Source organism: Vulpes vulpes, chromosome 2, assembly GCF_048418805.1.
Source record: "Vulpes vulpes isolate BD-2025 chromosome 2, VulVul3, whole genome shotgun sequence".
Classification (NCBI taxonomy): Eukaryota; Metazoa; Chordata; class Mammalia; order Carnivora; family Canidae; genus Vulpes; species Vulpes vulpes.
In genome coordinates, this window is record NC_132781.1 from 150,828,106 (window position 1) to 150,843,705 (window position 15,600).

General features: G+C 45.8%; 1 long non-coding RNA gene across 1 annotated transcript; it reads right to left on the reverse strand.

Moving 5' to 3' along the window:
• Positions 1-310: 310 nt before the first annotated feature.
• LOC140597976 (uncharacterized) lies at positions 311-15,455 on the reverse strand. The gene is made up of 3 exons (XR_012000085.1): positions 14,943-15,455; positions 14,249-14,335; positions 311-1,451 (listed from the first exon to the last, which is right to left on the reverse strand). It is a non-coding gene; the product is annotated as an uncharacterized lncRNA (long non-coding RNA).
• Between the last annotated feature and the right edge of the window lie 145 nt (positions 15,456-15,600).

Consider the following 15,600-nt stretch of genomic DNA (forward strand, 5'->3'; position numbering starts at 1 on the left):
TGGGTTAATCGATATTTATGGGGTGCTGGCTCGGAGCCAGGCACTGCGGGAGCCCCAGAGGGGATGAGAATAAACACCCACCGAGCACCTGCAGATGCCCCTGGACCTGGTCAGCCCACGTGGGGTCCGGGCAGGCTCCTTGCCCTGTTGGGAGGATGAGGACCTGGGGCCCAGGGATAGGAGAGGTGGCTCAGGTCCCAAGTGAGTCAGTGCCTGGGACTCAAACCCAGGCCAGACTGCAAGCTTCACCCCCAATCCCATTAACTACCCCTGGAACTCTCTTTTTTAATTATTAAATAATTGGGTTTTATTCATTTGTTATCCATTAATTCACTCCTTCATTTGGTCAGCTAATACATATAGAACTCTGATATCATACTCCAGGTGACAGGAAAGACTCTACATGAATAAGGTGGGGTTTTTTTGGTTTGCTTTTTTTTAATTGGATAAATTTGACATGTGATATTGCATAAATTTAAGGTGTACTTCTTGTTACTGTGATACATTTATACATTACAATATGGTTGCCATTGTAATGATATTTTATCACACGTCATACTTACAGTACAGTATTGCTGTGCTCAAACACCTACGTATTTCAGTAACTCATTACAATTTTGTAACCGTAAACACCATCAACACTGCACCCCCACCCCCAACCCTGAGGAACCACCATTTCACTCGCTGTTCTTGTTCTTGTTTTCGTATGTTTGATTTTTTCTTTCTTCTTTTTTTTTTTTTTTGGTTTCAAATATAAGTGATATCATTCACAACTTGTCTTTCCCTGTCTGGCTTATCTCACTTAGCATAATGTGTGCAAGGTCCATCCATTTGGTCGCAAGTGGCCGAACGGTCTCCTTTCTCATGGTTGATTAATATTCCATTGTGCTTATGTACCACATCTTTTTTAGCCATTCATCCACCGATGGGCATTTGGGCAGCTTCCATATCTCAGCTATTGTGAATAATGCTGCAATAAGCATGGGGGCGCATATATCTCGTCGAATTCCTGTTTTCTTTCCCTTTGGGTACATTCCCAGAAGTGGAATTACTGGATCATATGTATTGTAGGTCTATTTTTACTTTTTTTTTTTTTTTTTGAGAAAACTCCATATTGTTTTCCATAGTGGTTGGGCTCATTTGCATTCCCACCAACAGTGTCGAGGGCTCCCTTTCCTCCACGTCCTCACCAACACATTTGTTATTTCTTATCTTTTTGCTACTAACCATTCTGACAAGTGTGAGGTGCTATCTCACATGGTTTCAATTTTCTTTTCCTTCACCAATGGTAACTGATGTTGAGCATCTTCTGTTGAGCATCACCTATTGACCATTTTTGGTGTCCTTTTTGGAAAAATGCCCGAAACTCCTTAAACCCTCTCAGCTGGGACGGGATTGGCCCTGGAACCTGTAGCTGTCTGGTCATTCAGGTGGAGCTCAGGTGGCCACTGCTGCGAGAGAAGGGGGGGAACACAATGAGCAAGGCAGGGTCCCTTGGTGGGACCAGGGCCAGGCCAGGGAGGCACCTGGGGACAGTGCAAGCTTTTAAGGGGGTGCTTACTCTCAGGGCACCCAAGGACCACCCTGCTTCTCACTGTCACCCCTCTGTGGGCTCTCCAGTCTGTGAGCCAGCAGGGACTTCAGGCCCCCTGGCCTTTCTCCAGGACCTGTCTGTAGCCACAGGACATGATTAATCTGTCTTTAGGCTTCTGGTTCCAGATATTTTTCTCTTGCCTTCTGGGGCTGGTCCCCCTCACCATCAAATGTTTCAGAGAAATAGTAAAGGAACAGACGGTGGTCACTGATCCCAGGTGGTGGGAGGGCCAGGCCTGGCCCCAGGACTGGCTCTGGATCATAAATCCCATCACTTCGAGCTGGTAATGACTTTTCCTACAGATGTGTCCCAGCGTGAGAGCAGAGTGTGCCTGTGCGTCTGTGTGTGTGCGTGCAGGGGCAGTAAATCCCTGTGTTCGCAGGCCCAGACTCCATATCAGGCTCTGTCCTGGGGCTCCTAGGGTGAGTTGCCTGTTTGTTGATGAAGGCTAATCATTATTGACAGCTTGTGATGCCACTCTGTGCTGCCCCTGGGTCAGAGAAAGAGAGAAATGAAAGAAAAAAAACCCAGGATGCCATAGCCAGAAGGGTCCCCAAGAAACTGAGTCTAACTCCTATTCAGATGAGGAAAGTGAAGGTGGCAGGAGCTTACACATCTGCGTGGTGTTAGGATTAGCATACAAGGCTCCTGAGTGTCAGTGCATCTGTGTGAGATGGTGTGTGTGTGTGTGTGTGTGTGTGTGCATGCACGCACATGTGCACACACACACATGCCTGTCCCCTGTGTGTGTATGCGGGCTTTATTACATGTGTGTGTGGCTGTCTTAAATTGTGGGTATGTGACAGTGTCAAGGTACACATGTGCAGGTCACTGACAAAGATGTGTGTACTAGTGTCAGAGTGTGGATACACATGAGCATGACTGTGTTCAAGAGGCAGGACGCTGTTGGTCCTTGAGGGTGAGGGTGGTGATCTCAGGATAGCAAGACTCTTTGAGAGCATGTGGGTGCTTGTCTCAGCAGGGCCACACAGAGTGGGATTCATTAAGTATTTGCAGGACACAGAGCCTATGGGGGTGGAGGGCATCAGTGAGTGTGTGTACGGTGCCCGGCATGGAGTACAGGACTTGGTGCTGAGCCCCAGGAGTGCACCTGACCCCCATCCTCTCCTGCTACAGGTCAGGGCCTCTCCAGGACTTGGACATTGAGCCTGCGAGTGGGGCCAAGTGGCCTCAGCTATAGCACAGTAGGGGGCCAGCCAGCCGAGCTCCGAGCTCTGCAGGCAGCAGTTTACATAGCTCAGCTGATGACCAACATGCCTAGATGCAGATCACAGGTGCCTAGGGTGAGTCGTGGCAAGGGCCAGGTGACTCCCAGGGTCTCTCAGTTCCTTGGCCAGCAACTCCACAGCACTCTTGCAATTGCCCTGGCATTTTGCCTTCTCTGGTTTCCCAGGATCATTCCCCATCCTTGTTTATGGTGTAAGGGACTCGGTGATTTAGGGCATAGCAAGACCCACCCTCAGAGAGGGATGTGAGGAAGGGATTATCCAGGAGGCCAGTGCAGTGAGCCACAGCCTGACCCCAACTCCTGAGCCTTCCCTGGGTCCCGTGATGCTGGGGAGGGTACAGTCTGCTGATCCCACACCCAGGTTGGAAGAAAAGGCAGATGGTCCAGGTAAGACCAATAGTGTGATGGTTAAGAGTTAAGGTTCCAGAATCAGACAGACTGGGGTTCAACTGGCTTATGGTGTGACCTTGGGCAAGTCCCTCCACCACTCAGAGGACAGACATCTTATCTGAGCAGGCTCCACTCTGGGCTCTGGGACATTGGGGCTGTTCCATTCATATTCCCAGAGAAAAGAAATTATTCTCCATCTAATTAATCTAATTAGAAGTAATCAAGTTGTGGAGATGTGTGCAGCAGGGTGAGTGATTAGGAAAAATTACCTCCCTGCAAACAGTTTAAATGTAATTTTTTTGGTTCCACAATTTAAAACCAAATAAAGAAGAGTGAGCTCTCTGTCCCGAACCCCTCTGGCAGAAAGCTCCCTGAGGTGGGGGTACCAGCCCAGAGAGAGGGTAAGACTACCGCCAGCTTGGTAGGGGGGATGGCAGACTGCTGAGACAGTGACCCATATGTTCTGGAAGAGCTATGCCATCTCAAGATCACCACTCACACCTTTGGGGACAACCCCAGTCACACTTCAGGTCAAGACTCCCTCAAGAGAACCCAGAATTTTGGGGACCCAGAGAAAGATGGCCACGTCACATGTGTGTATGTGTGTGTGTGTGTGTCTGTGTGTTTGTGTTGGGGGGAGGAGTTGCACTAAATTCACTCCTTCCTGTCTCTGTTGGGTTTGTCTCAGATGGAACAAAGTGGGTAGGCAGGAGTACCAGTGGCCTTCATTAGCAGAAGCTGGGGAAAGCAGCCTGAAGGATGACACCAGGGTAGGGCAATGCTTAATCCAAAAGGACAACTCCCTGACAGTGTGCAGTGCTTTTAAGGGTCCCTTAAATCACACTCCCTCCTTCTCCTTCTTCACTAAGGAGTAAGTCCTCAGGTTATTTCAGGACTCAGGACCTCTTTACCGAGAGCAGTGCCCTGTCCAGGCCATCCATCACTTAGGAAAGGGCAGAGCCTAGAGACACTTATTTTTAGCCCTGCTGAAAGGGTAGACTGGCCCTTCTATCCACACCTTTCTCAGCTTGTCCCTCAATCTACATGGGGCACCTCATTAGGCTAGAGAAACTGGGAGGAGGACTGTAGACAGGGTGGGAAGGAGGGGCTTTGTTTCATCAGTTGTCTCTTGGAGGGGAGAGGGAGACAACATTCTTCAGAGGAGCTGGAAGGATGTCAGGACCTCCTCTTCTCCAACACATGCTTTTGGGTTTAAAGAAGAATAATCATGACAATACTCAGAACCATAAAGCCCAGAACCCAAAATCCAGAATTATATGACCCAGAATCAAGATTGTAGAATCCTAGACCCCAGAGCTACAGATTGTAAAATCTAGAACCAGAGAACCTAGAGATAGACATCCCAGATTCACAGAATTCTAAACCAGAAATTTAGAATCTAAAGTCACAGAATCCAGAGCCATGGAATCCAGAATTACAGAACCCAGGGCCTAGAATCACAGACTCTCAAGCACTAGAGCTAGGACTTTTACTCTCTCTAAAATGATCTCTGCATCCAATACCATCTTATATTCTTCATTGACCCACTCAAATTCTCCTTCTCATAGGAAGACTCCCTAGTGCCCTCAGCTTTGGAAGGGCTCTCCTTCCTCTGAGCTGTCCAGGCCTCCCTGGATCCTGTGATGCCATCCATGACTACCATGGATGCCATCCATCCTCTCCTACCACTCAGGTCTAATTTCCCTCTGCATCCTCTCCATCCCTACACTGGATCCAATCCAGTTCTTGGCTCATGGTAGACACTCTAGGCATGTTTGTGGAAAGAGTGAATTCTTAAATCACTTAGCCTGAACTTCCTCCCCTATTTGAGAAATCCCAGGAAAGATCTTAGTTCTCTTCATTCTAAGCCTAGGGCTCCTTCTCTTCGCCAGAGTGAATCTAAAGGACTGGAGTGCTAATATGGAATATCGCTATACTTTATTGCTTTTTAATGTTCCCATTATTGTTAGTTTTGCCATCAAAGGCCTCAAAAGTTTAAGATAAACTTAGTCTGGGGGAGGTGGTGATAGTGATAGGGATGACAGGAGGCTTCCTGGAGGAAGTAGGACTTGAGCTCAGCAAACATGTGGGAAGTTATGCCAGTCAAAGAGCAGTATGTGAAAAGGTCCAGTGGTAAGAGATGCATCCTGTGTTCAGAGACTCTAGGTGGAAAGTAATCATAGAGACAAAAGGTTTTGTTAAAGGAGATCCTGTAGGGTCATGTCTGCCACTATAACATGTTTAGCCCTTACCTAATGTATATCTTGTATATATTATATCCCTAGATTGCCTACAGCTCCTTGAGGGCAGGAACTATGTTTTCCTCCCTAAAGCCCAAGGATAAACACAGATTTGGTCAAGAGAAAAAAATCAAAAACTGTTGTGGCTTGAGAATACTATTTGTCCAAAGTTCAACTGGGGCAGCTTATAAGCAAAGGAATGAATGTCAAGTTAAACCAAGTGGGTGTAATCAAGAGTTTCCTGAACATTGAGGGTGTGGGATGAGTCAGAGGGCAAGAGAAAGTGGGTAGAGGTCAGGATAGTGAACAGAAGATGAAAAAGTTTCCTCCTGTACCTGTTAGTTTCCTTGTAGGTTTCAGGACGACGGACAGCTCCCGTCGGACAGCTTCCCGTGGAAGCTTAGATGGTTTTTCTCTTCAGATTCCTGGGATCACTTGTTTCCCTGTCTTTTAGATAGAATTATCTAGATTGTTACCAGGAATGAGAGAATGGGCTCTAAAGCCAGACTGCCTGAATTCATATCGTGGCTCTGCCCTTGCTAGCTACATAATCTTGGACACTTTTCTTAACTTCTCTGGGCCATGACTGTCTTAACTGTCAAACAAGGACAATATGGGTACCTATCTCATAGGGTTGAAATGAAGAATAAATTTTAAAATAATGAAATTAATAGCTTACCATTGTGGCTGGACATGGGTGGTGCTAAGAGAAATGTTCACTATTGTCCTAAGATCTTTCTTTGCAAGATGGAGATTCTTGGACTCATTTCCCATTCTTTAAAATAAAGCTATTTGCTTCATCTGTATTATTAGACTTTTTTTTTACCATAACAATGTATTTTTACATTATTTGGCCAATTATTTAGAAAAAAAAAACAAAATAAGGATAATGGACTAAGAAGTATTTATGTTCCATAACCGTCCAGTCATAATGGTCCCTGGGTCTTTGATTCAGGACTTCTCAAATGGATATAAAGTTAAACATGAGGCATAATGAGAAGTGAAGCCTCTGGAACAAGTCATGGAGTACACCAGTTGTAAAGAATTAGAAGTTCTTTTTTTAAGATTTTATTCATTTATTTGGGGGAGAGAGAAAGAAAGTGCACAAATGGGGGAGGGGCAAAAGATGAAGGAGAAACAGACTCCTCACTGAGCAGGGAGCAGGTGAAAAGTAGGTTGATCAGCAAAAGTTCCTAGTAAGATTCTATTGGTCTGGTGTAGGTCAGCTTCCCATTACTGAAATGATTATTACACTCAGAAGGTGAAATTAACTTAATGGTCAGGCCTGGGTAGCAGGAGCTGAGAGATGGGTCAGTCCCAACTGGATGGACTGAGAGTAGTGGAAATTGTTTTCAAAGTAAAATTGGGGATTGGTCCTATCAGAAGAGGAATGAACTCTAGACAAGCAGAAAAGAATGAGGTGGGGGGGAGTGCATTACAACTTTGTCTTCCTTCTTCTTGACATGTAGATTGCCTTCCAGGTCTCAGCTCAAGATACACCCCTTCAGAAAAGACTGTCCTGACCTCTGAGCTAAACCACAGCCATCTAATCCTTTGCTTTACTTTTTAGCTCTTTTATAGTCAAAGTTGGAATTTTTTTAAATTATTTATTTATTTATGATAGTCACAGAGAGAGCGAGAGAGAGAGAGGCAGAGACATAGGCAGACGGAGAAGCAGGCTCCATGCACCTGGAGCCCGACGTGGGATTCGATCCCGGGTCTCCAGGATCACGCCCTGGGCCAAAGGCAGGCGCTAAACCACTGCGCCACCCAGGGATCCCCAAAGTTGGAATTTTTAAAGTACTGTTTAAGAAAACCAGAGCCAGACACTAAAGTGGTACGGACAGATTTTATTCAGAAACTACTGCAATAGAGAAAAAGGGACTTCAGCGTAGAACTGAGCACAATCCCAAAGACAAGGACAGGTGGGGCTTTATATGGCCAAGAAGCTGGGTGAGGGTGTTGGTGGAAACACCAACCTTAAGCAGATATTTGCTAAACTGACCAAATAATATTTTTAGTGATCAGATAGCACGGATGAGAGATTCTCTTGAAACTGACTTAGCAGAATTCATGCTAAAATCGAACTTGACAAGGATGGATATCCAGCTCAAGGTCAAGGTCTGGTGAGAAGAGGGCTTAGAAGAACCTGTCCAAAGTAAGGTCAAGGAGAATCTGTCATTATTTACTAGGCACCAAGCACTTTCTAAGTGATGTAGACATATTACCTAATTTAAGCCTCTCAACCTCCCTATGTAATACATACCTTAATCTCCATTTTAGAAATGAGGAACCTGAGGCCCAGACAGGTTAAGTAATTTGCTCAAGTTCCCACTGTCAGAATGTGACAGGGCTTGGATTCAAATCTAGCCATCCATTCTTCAGAACCGATTCCCTTAACTACTCTGTCACAATCCTTCTTCTAAAATAATCATGCAAATAATCACAAGCTCAACAGTACTTACATGTATTCGTGATGTGATTATTTACTGCTTAATACACAAGACTGTGAACCCCACAGAGCAGAGACCTACATTATCTGCCTTGTCCATTGTTGGATCCTGTCTATCTTGTCCATCACCTAGCACAGTATGTAGTACATAGGAGAACTTTGGTGTCCTCTTTTTTGCAATGGGAATCATGAGCCCAGCCAATGTTCTCCTCCCTACAAGGGGCATTTGGAGAGTCAAATCCAAACTCAGATCCCATCTTGCCTCTTCCCCCTTCCTAGCTTACTTTTTTCTTTCCCTTATCCTCTTCCCCCCTTTCTGCCTTCCCTCATCCTGTCTACACATCCTCTACACCTGTCTCCCACACCCTCAAGCTCTCCCCTTCTTCTGTCTTTGTCCCACACTTTCTCCTCCCTCTCCCCATTGCCGCCCCCAGCTAATAAAATAATACCATGGAATGTGTTTCATTTTCATTTGGCTCTGGGGCTGAAGAGGGTGGGCAGCCATGTGTTGGCACATGTTCATTAAGCAACTATGTGGAGTATTGTAATGTACCAGTTTTACTACAACTGTCATCTCATCTTGGCTCATTCTATGAGACAATTACATATTCATTGGAGGAGAGGAAAAACTACAAACCTCAGCCGTGAGTGCTTAAGACTTGGGAATGGGTGAGGGGAGGAGGGCCCAGCTCTAAATCCAGGAAGGATTCACCTGCTTGCAGGGCAGAGTGGGGGAAGGATGCAAGGGAGGAGACTAAGCTGGACCCAGGAGACTCCCAAACTCCTGCTATTGCAACATTGCCCTAACTAAGCAGGTCAGAGATCCCCCTTGGCTTTCACTCGATCCAGATCAAAGTGTAGCTATTAAACTCCTGGGGGTGGTCCTCAAATCCATCTGTCGTATACCTTGTACCTAATAGCACCAAGCACTGCCTGTACATGGAATACTTGGCTTAGCACAAAACAAGCCACTATTTTATTGTACTGTCTGCTATTGCCATTATAGTAATGAAGAAATTCATGGAAAGCATTTCTGAATTCCTGGTAGCTTTTGCCCATTCTGCATCGCCTCAGTCACTGGTATTGAACAGTAGCAGTTGTAGTAGTGATAATGGCAGCCACCGTGTATTGAGCATTTAGTGAATACAGCTTTGGGCTTAGTGATTTAGTAAATTATCTCATTAATCCTCACAAACTTGGGGGGGCGGGGAGGGTAATTATTGTCATTATTCCCCTTTTTGGTTAAGTAAACTGAGGCTCAGCAAAGTACGAAGATGGTGAACACTGGACAATGGAGGACAGATATGGGGCACAAAACGGTGAGACCAGAGAGTCCCCAGCTTCCCATCCAGAGAGAATTCTAGGCCATGATGGAGGAGGAGGAACCAGGTGGAACTAAACTGAAGAGACAGAGCTGAGGAAAAAAAGAGGAACAAAGAAGACAGAGTTCATAAGACACAGTGGCAGGAGGAGAAAGGAAAACAGAAACAGAACCCTGATGATCTGCAGAGGGTCCCTCTCAAGTATTCAGCTGAGTACTCATGAAGGCTACCATTTCAGGAAACTGTCAGATACCGGGGAAAGAACCACCTAAAAGAACAAGAGGTAAGAGTGCCAGCACTCATATGGTGCTAGAAATAGTGCCTATTCCCAATAGCCAGACTGGAAAACCTCACGGTTCACAGGGATTGGAGGAAAGTACACAGAAGGGTCTTTGCCTAGACAGTGGGCAGTAAACAGCCCTACATTAAAGATGACTTCAGTTCCTCCTTGCTTTTAATTTTTAAAAGGAAGACCTGAAAAGATCAAACTGTCAACAAGTAACAACACCCCAAAATAATAGCTTGAGAAATTTTACAGAAACACAAAACCATCCAGCATCCAGCAAGGTAGAATTCACGATGCTTCGGATTCAAGTAAAAATTAGCAGGCATTCAAAGAAGTGGGGAAATGTAATCCATAATGAGGAGATAAATGAATCCATCAAAACCAACTCAGAAGTGACACAGATAATAGAATTCTCAGACAAGGACTTTAAAAGTTATTATAATTGTATTCCATATGTTTGCAAAATGAAGTAGAGACATGGAAGATATTAAAAAGATCAAGTGGAACATTAGAGGTGAAAACTATAATGTGTGAAATGAAATATACACTGGATGGAATTGAGAGCAGATTAGAAATTGCAGAAGAAAAGATTAATGAACTTGACACCATAATGGTAGAAACTGTTCACACTGAAGCAGAGAAAAAAAAGAATTTTTTGAAACGAACAGAGCAGCGGTGAATTGTAGAACAAATTCAAACTGTCTAATGTACACATAGAATTGGGTCCTCAAAGAAGGGCCAGTGGTGGGAGGGAAGCAAAGTATTTGAAACAATAATAGAAAATTGTCCAAGTTTAATGAGAACTATAATCCCACAGATCAAAGGGGCTCCACAAAACTAAGCACCAGAATTATGAAGAAAGCTATAGGCTTTTTTTTTTTTTTTTTTAGAAATTGACAAATTGATTCTAAAATTCATATGGAAACAAAAAGTATCTACAATGACTAAAACAACCTTGAAAAAAAAGAACAAAGTTAGAGGATTAACACTCCGTGATGTCAAGACTTACCATAAAACTACAGTAATTAGGACAATGTGGTGTTGGCATAAAAAGAAATTAAAAAAATAGAGCAGTGGAATAGAATAAAAAAGTCCAGAAATAGACCTACAAACATATAAAGACAATTGATTTTTTTGACAATAGAGCAAAAGCAATTCAGTGGAGAATGGACAGTCTTTTCATCAAATGGTGCTGGAGTAACTCAACATCCACATGCAAAAAAAAAAAAAAAAAACTTCAATCCATACCTCACTCCATCTATTAAGAATTAACTTTAAATGGATCACAGACCTAAATGTAAAACCCAAAACTATAAACTTCCATAAGAAAACACAGGAGAAAGCTTCTGTGATGTTGGCTTAGGCAAATATTTCTTAGATGCACATCAAAAGCAAGATCTATCAAAGAACTAATTGATAAGTTGAACATCAACATTACGCATGTCTGCTTTTCAAAAAGACACTGGTAAGAAACTACAAAGACAAGCCACAGATGGGGAGAGAGTATTGGTAAATCATAATGTGATAAAGATTATATAGAGCTCTTATCAATAATTTTTAAAAACCCAGTTTGTAGATGGGCAAAATACATGATTAGACATGTACCCAATGATATACAAATGGCCGATAAATACAGGAAAAGAGGCTCAACACCATTAGTCATAAGGTAAAGGGGAAATGCAGAGCAACACCGCAATGAGCTATCATCACACACCTGTTAGGAGAACAAAAAGTTAAAAAAAACTGTAAGGATTGTTGCAAGAGTGTGGAGGAACTAGGGCTCTCATACTCCTGATAGAGAGTGAAATGGTACATGTACTTGGAAAACAATTTGGGAGCGTCTGTTAAGCATATTATCCAGCTATTCAACTCCTAGGAATTTGCCAAGAGAAATGAAAATCTATGTCTATGCAAAGACTCATACACAGATGTCTATAGCAGCTTTATATGGGATACCCAAACAGTGGGAACAACCCAAATGTCCATCCACAGGTGACTGCATTAACAACTTTTGGTATATTCGTACAATAGAATATGCCTCAGCCATAAAAAAGAATGAAGTACTGTACTGACAAGCAACAACATGGAAAAATCTCGAGATGACTACAATGAGTGAAAGAAGCCAGACAAAAAAAAAAAAAAAAACAAACAGGTAAATACTATGTGTTTCCATGTACATAAAAATCTAGAAAATGCAAATCAGCCTCAAGCAGATCTGTTGTTGCTTGAGGCTAGAATAGGGGGTATGAGGATGGGTTCGGAGGGAAGGGTTATAAAGAAGCACAAGAGTACTTTTGGGGTGATGGGTATGTTCTTTATCTTGATTATGATGAAGATGATATACACATATGTCAAGACTCATCAAAATACATATTTTAAGTCCTTGAGCAAACATGGCTGTGAACAGTGCAGGTACACTTACATGTGTTTGGTGTTTTTTTCCCAAAATACACAATACAGTACTGTAAATGTATTTTCTCTTTCTTATGATCTCCTCAAGAATATTTTCTTTTCCCTAGCTTACTTTATTATAAAAATTCAGTATATATTACATATAACTTATGAAATATGTATAACTCAACTTTATGTTGCCAGTAAGGCTTCCCCATCAACAGTAGACTTTAGTAGTTAAGTTTTTGGGCAGTCAAAAGTTATATGCAGATTTTTGACTGGGCAGGGGATTGGTGCCCCTATACCCTATGATGTTCAATGGTTGTCTATATATGAAGTTTATTGTATGCCAATTACACTTTATTAAAGCTGTTTTTTATTATTATGATTTAAGATAGCTGGAGTGCCTGGGAGGCTCAGTTGGTTAAGCATCGAGCTTTTGGCTCAGATCATGATCCCAGGGTCCTGAGATCGAGCACCACATCGAGCTCCCTGCTCCCTTCCTTTTTTAAAAAAAGAGGATAGCTGGTAGCACATTGGGTCTCATAGTTTTCTTGTTAGTGATAAAAGAAATTTTAAACAACTGTTCTCATATTCAAAATGCCCTGATAATAAGTGATCGTTTCTGTAGAAGGGTCTCCTTCCTCTCCAGGGTTAACCTGGAATGAGCTAAAAAGTATCTGAGTTGATTGAGGCAACAGACATGTATGTGTATGAAGAAGAGAACATTTGGGGGTCAGGAACCCTGTCTTGGGATCTGATAGTTATGGAAATTCAGCTGAAGCTGAAGAAGCTTCTGGTTTGGGAGATGAGTTCTGAGCCCTTGAGGTGCCTCCAACTCACTGAATGACAGCAAATTCAACATGTACCCAAAGCTTATTGGTCACCTACCATACGCCAGACACTATCCTGGCCACAGAAGACACATCGGTGGACACGGCACAGCCAGTTCCTGCCCTGGAGAAGCTGACATTCCAGTGTAGGCAGAAGATATTCCCTGGCCACGTGGCCTCACTTTACCCTCTTGTCCAGAGACCAGGCCAGGGTCTCTGGGGCTCAGTCCCACACTAATATGTCATCAGGTACCCAACAGGCAAGACTCACACAAGCTAGTGGGGACTCTGGAGACCCTGGGCCTCCAACCACAGGGCCATTGTTCCTTGGTTCCCTCAGATTTGCTTCGTGAATGCCAACCCAGTATCTACACTGACTTCCAAGACAAGCCAGAAGTCTGGATTTTTTTTAATGAAATCTTCAAATTGTTAACTATTAACAATTAGTTCAAAATTTTTCAAAGCCACCATGAAGCCCCTCTCCCTTAAGGGCAGGTGCCTTTGGCTGTCAATCCAAATTCAGTGAAAAAATGAAGCAGCTGGAGGAGAGATGGGAGGGGAGACCTGGCCCCACCGAGGCCCTGCTGACATCCACACCGCTGTGAGAATGGCTGCCCTGGCCTGGATAGGGAGAGGCCTCCTTGTACTTCGTCACTGGGATGAACTCGAAAGAGTCCTGCGCCCCCTGAGCCATGCAGTTGAAAGAGAAGTGTATGTGTGTGCAAACGACTAAGAGAAAAGCCTGGATGGTGACACTGTCAACACAACAACACCTGACTTGGTGCTAATTTGTGCCCAGCTCTATCCTAAGCACTTTACCCAAACTATCTCATTTATTCCTCACAATGACACTGTGAGGAAGGTCTATTATTATCCTATTTTACAGATGAAAAAAATGAGGCACAGAAAGATGAGCCCCCTTTCCTGAAACCTCAGGCACTGATACAGGCCAGGCAGGGACTGAAGCCAAGGAGTGGACTCCTGAGTCCACAGTTCTCCCCGCCATGGAGTTGGATGTGGTTGCTCCCTAATCACAGATGTCCCCATGGAGCACCTCAGATAACACCTTTCCTCACATATTTAATCCACACACCCGAGTGAGGGAGGGATCACTACTCTCATCTTACAGCCCCCCACTTCCTGACACTGCACCCTGCAGGCTGCAATGGCAACTTTGAGAATGGAAATATAGTTTGGAGGTCCGGGGAGATCCCTTCAGAGCCAGTGGAGCTGCCTCCCACCCACTCCCTCCAGAGGTCCAAGCCCAGCCCCATCAGACCCTGGGTCATCCACCCTAATGAGGCCAGTGCTACCACTCCCTCCTTCCTTCTTAGAATTCAGACAGGCTAAAGAATTCTGCTGACCCCTTAGATCAGCAGAACTTTGAGCCCCGGAGGCCCCTAACTCTGCCAAGGGCCCTCTCCAGACAAGATTTGTTAACTCATTAGCAAGGAAGCAGCCACACTGCTAATAATCCCAGGACATACGCACCATCTGTGCCTGGTGCCCTGGCATGGAGCCGGTGCAGTCCTGCCAACAGGACTGTGTCCTCTTTACTGAGCCACAGGGAGGTAGAATCTGCAAAACAGACAGGGTCTGCTCTCTCTGAGGGCAGAGTCTGGGGCTGGGGGGACTTGGAGGAAATCTAGATGGGAGACCCAGAGGAGGTGATCTGCACAGGGGAAAGGAGACCTCAAATGGTCTACAGGGGAGAATCAACTTTCCTGAGCACCTACTATGTGCCAGGCACTTATATACACACCCCCTCACCCAAGCCTTATCACTTTGGGAGGCAGATGTTGTCACCAACCCTACTGTGTGATTATGCCCATCTTGTAAATGAGAAAAATCAAGGGCCACACAAGTTAAATGACCTGCCCAAGGTCACACAGTGTGTCCGTGGTGGAGCAAGGACTCAAAGCCCTGTGACCCCTAAGTCTATCTTCTTCCCCCCAACCACACTGTCTATGCTCGCTCTTCACCACATGGGCCTCCCTCGGCTCCTCTGCCTCTGTTACCTCACCAAAGCCACCCGGCCACCTCCCAGGGGAGGGAAGCCTCGGAACTCCCAGCCGCCTTCCTTGGGGACGGGCCATGAGATCCCTCCTGAGAAGCAAACATTTCCCGGCAGAGTAAATCATCAGCCACCCTCCCTCCCAGCAAGTCTGTAAATCAAACCTCAGACCTGGATTTTGCAGCATCTGCTCTGGGAAGTGAGGCAGGAAGCAGAGGAGAGATGCAGGGAGAAGGGCAGAGCCCGGGTCAGGCCCTGGGGGCTTCTGGGATGGAGGGGAGGCGCACAGCACGGCCAGGGAGGGACCACTGCCCCCACCTGCACCCCCAGGGGAACGGACCAGACTTCCTGGGGCCCCTGCCAGCCCCGACATTCTGTGTGTCCCTGACCCCATGTCGGGGCAGCAGGAGCAAAGGGTCTGGGCTCAGGGGTGAGGCTGGGCAGGGGACTTAGGGTCAGCAGCGTCTCCGAGCTAAGCCCTGGGGGCGGGGTGGGTAGGCAGCGAGGGGGGTGGGGAGCCGCTGGCCCCAGAGCACAGGCTGGGGTCGGGGTGTCCGCAGGGCCCTGGGCCAGGGCAGCAGGAGGGAAGCCAGGGGGGCGCTCGGCCCGGCTGGGCTCCGGCTCTGCGGTGACCGGCCGCGTGACCTCGGGGAAGCCAGGTGGCCGCTCTGGGCCTCGGCTGCCCCCCCCGCCCCCCGTGGAGGTGGCCACCCCCGCCCTGGGTGCAGGGCTGCGGCGAGGACTGCCGGAGGCCCAGGAGGGAAGGGCCCTCGGGGAGGTCCCTGCGCCCCCGGCCTCCGCCCCGGCCTCCTGGTGATTGGTCAGCCCT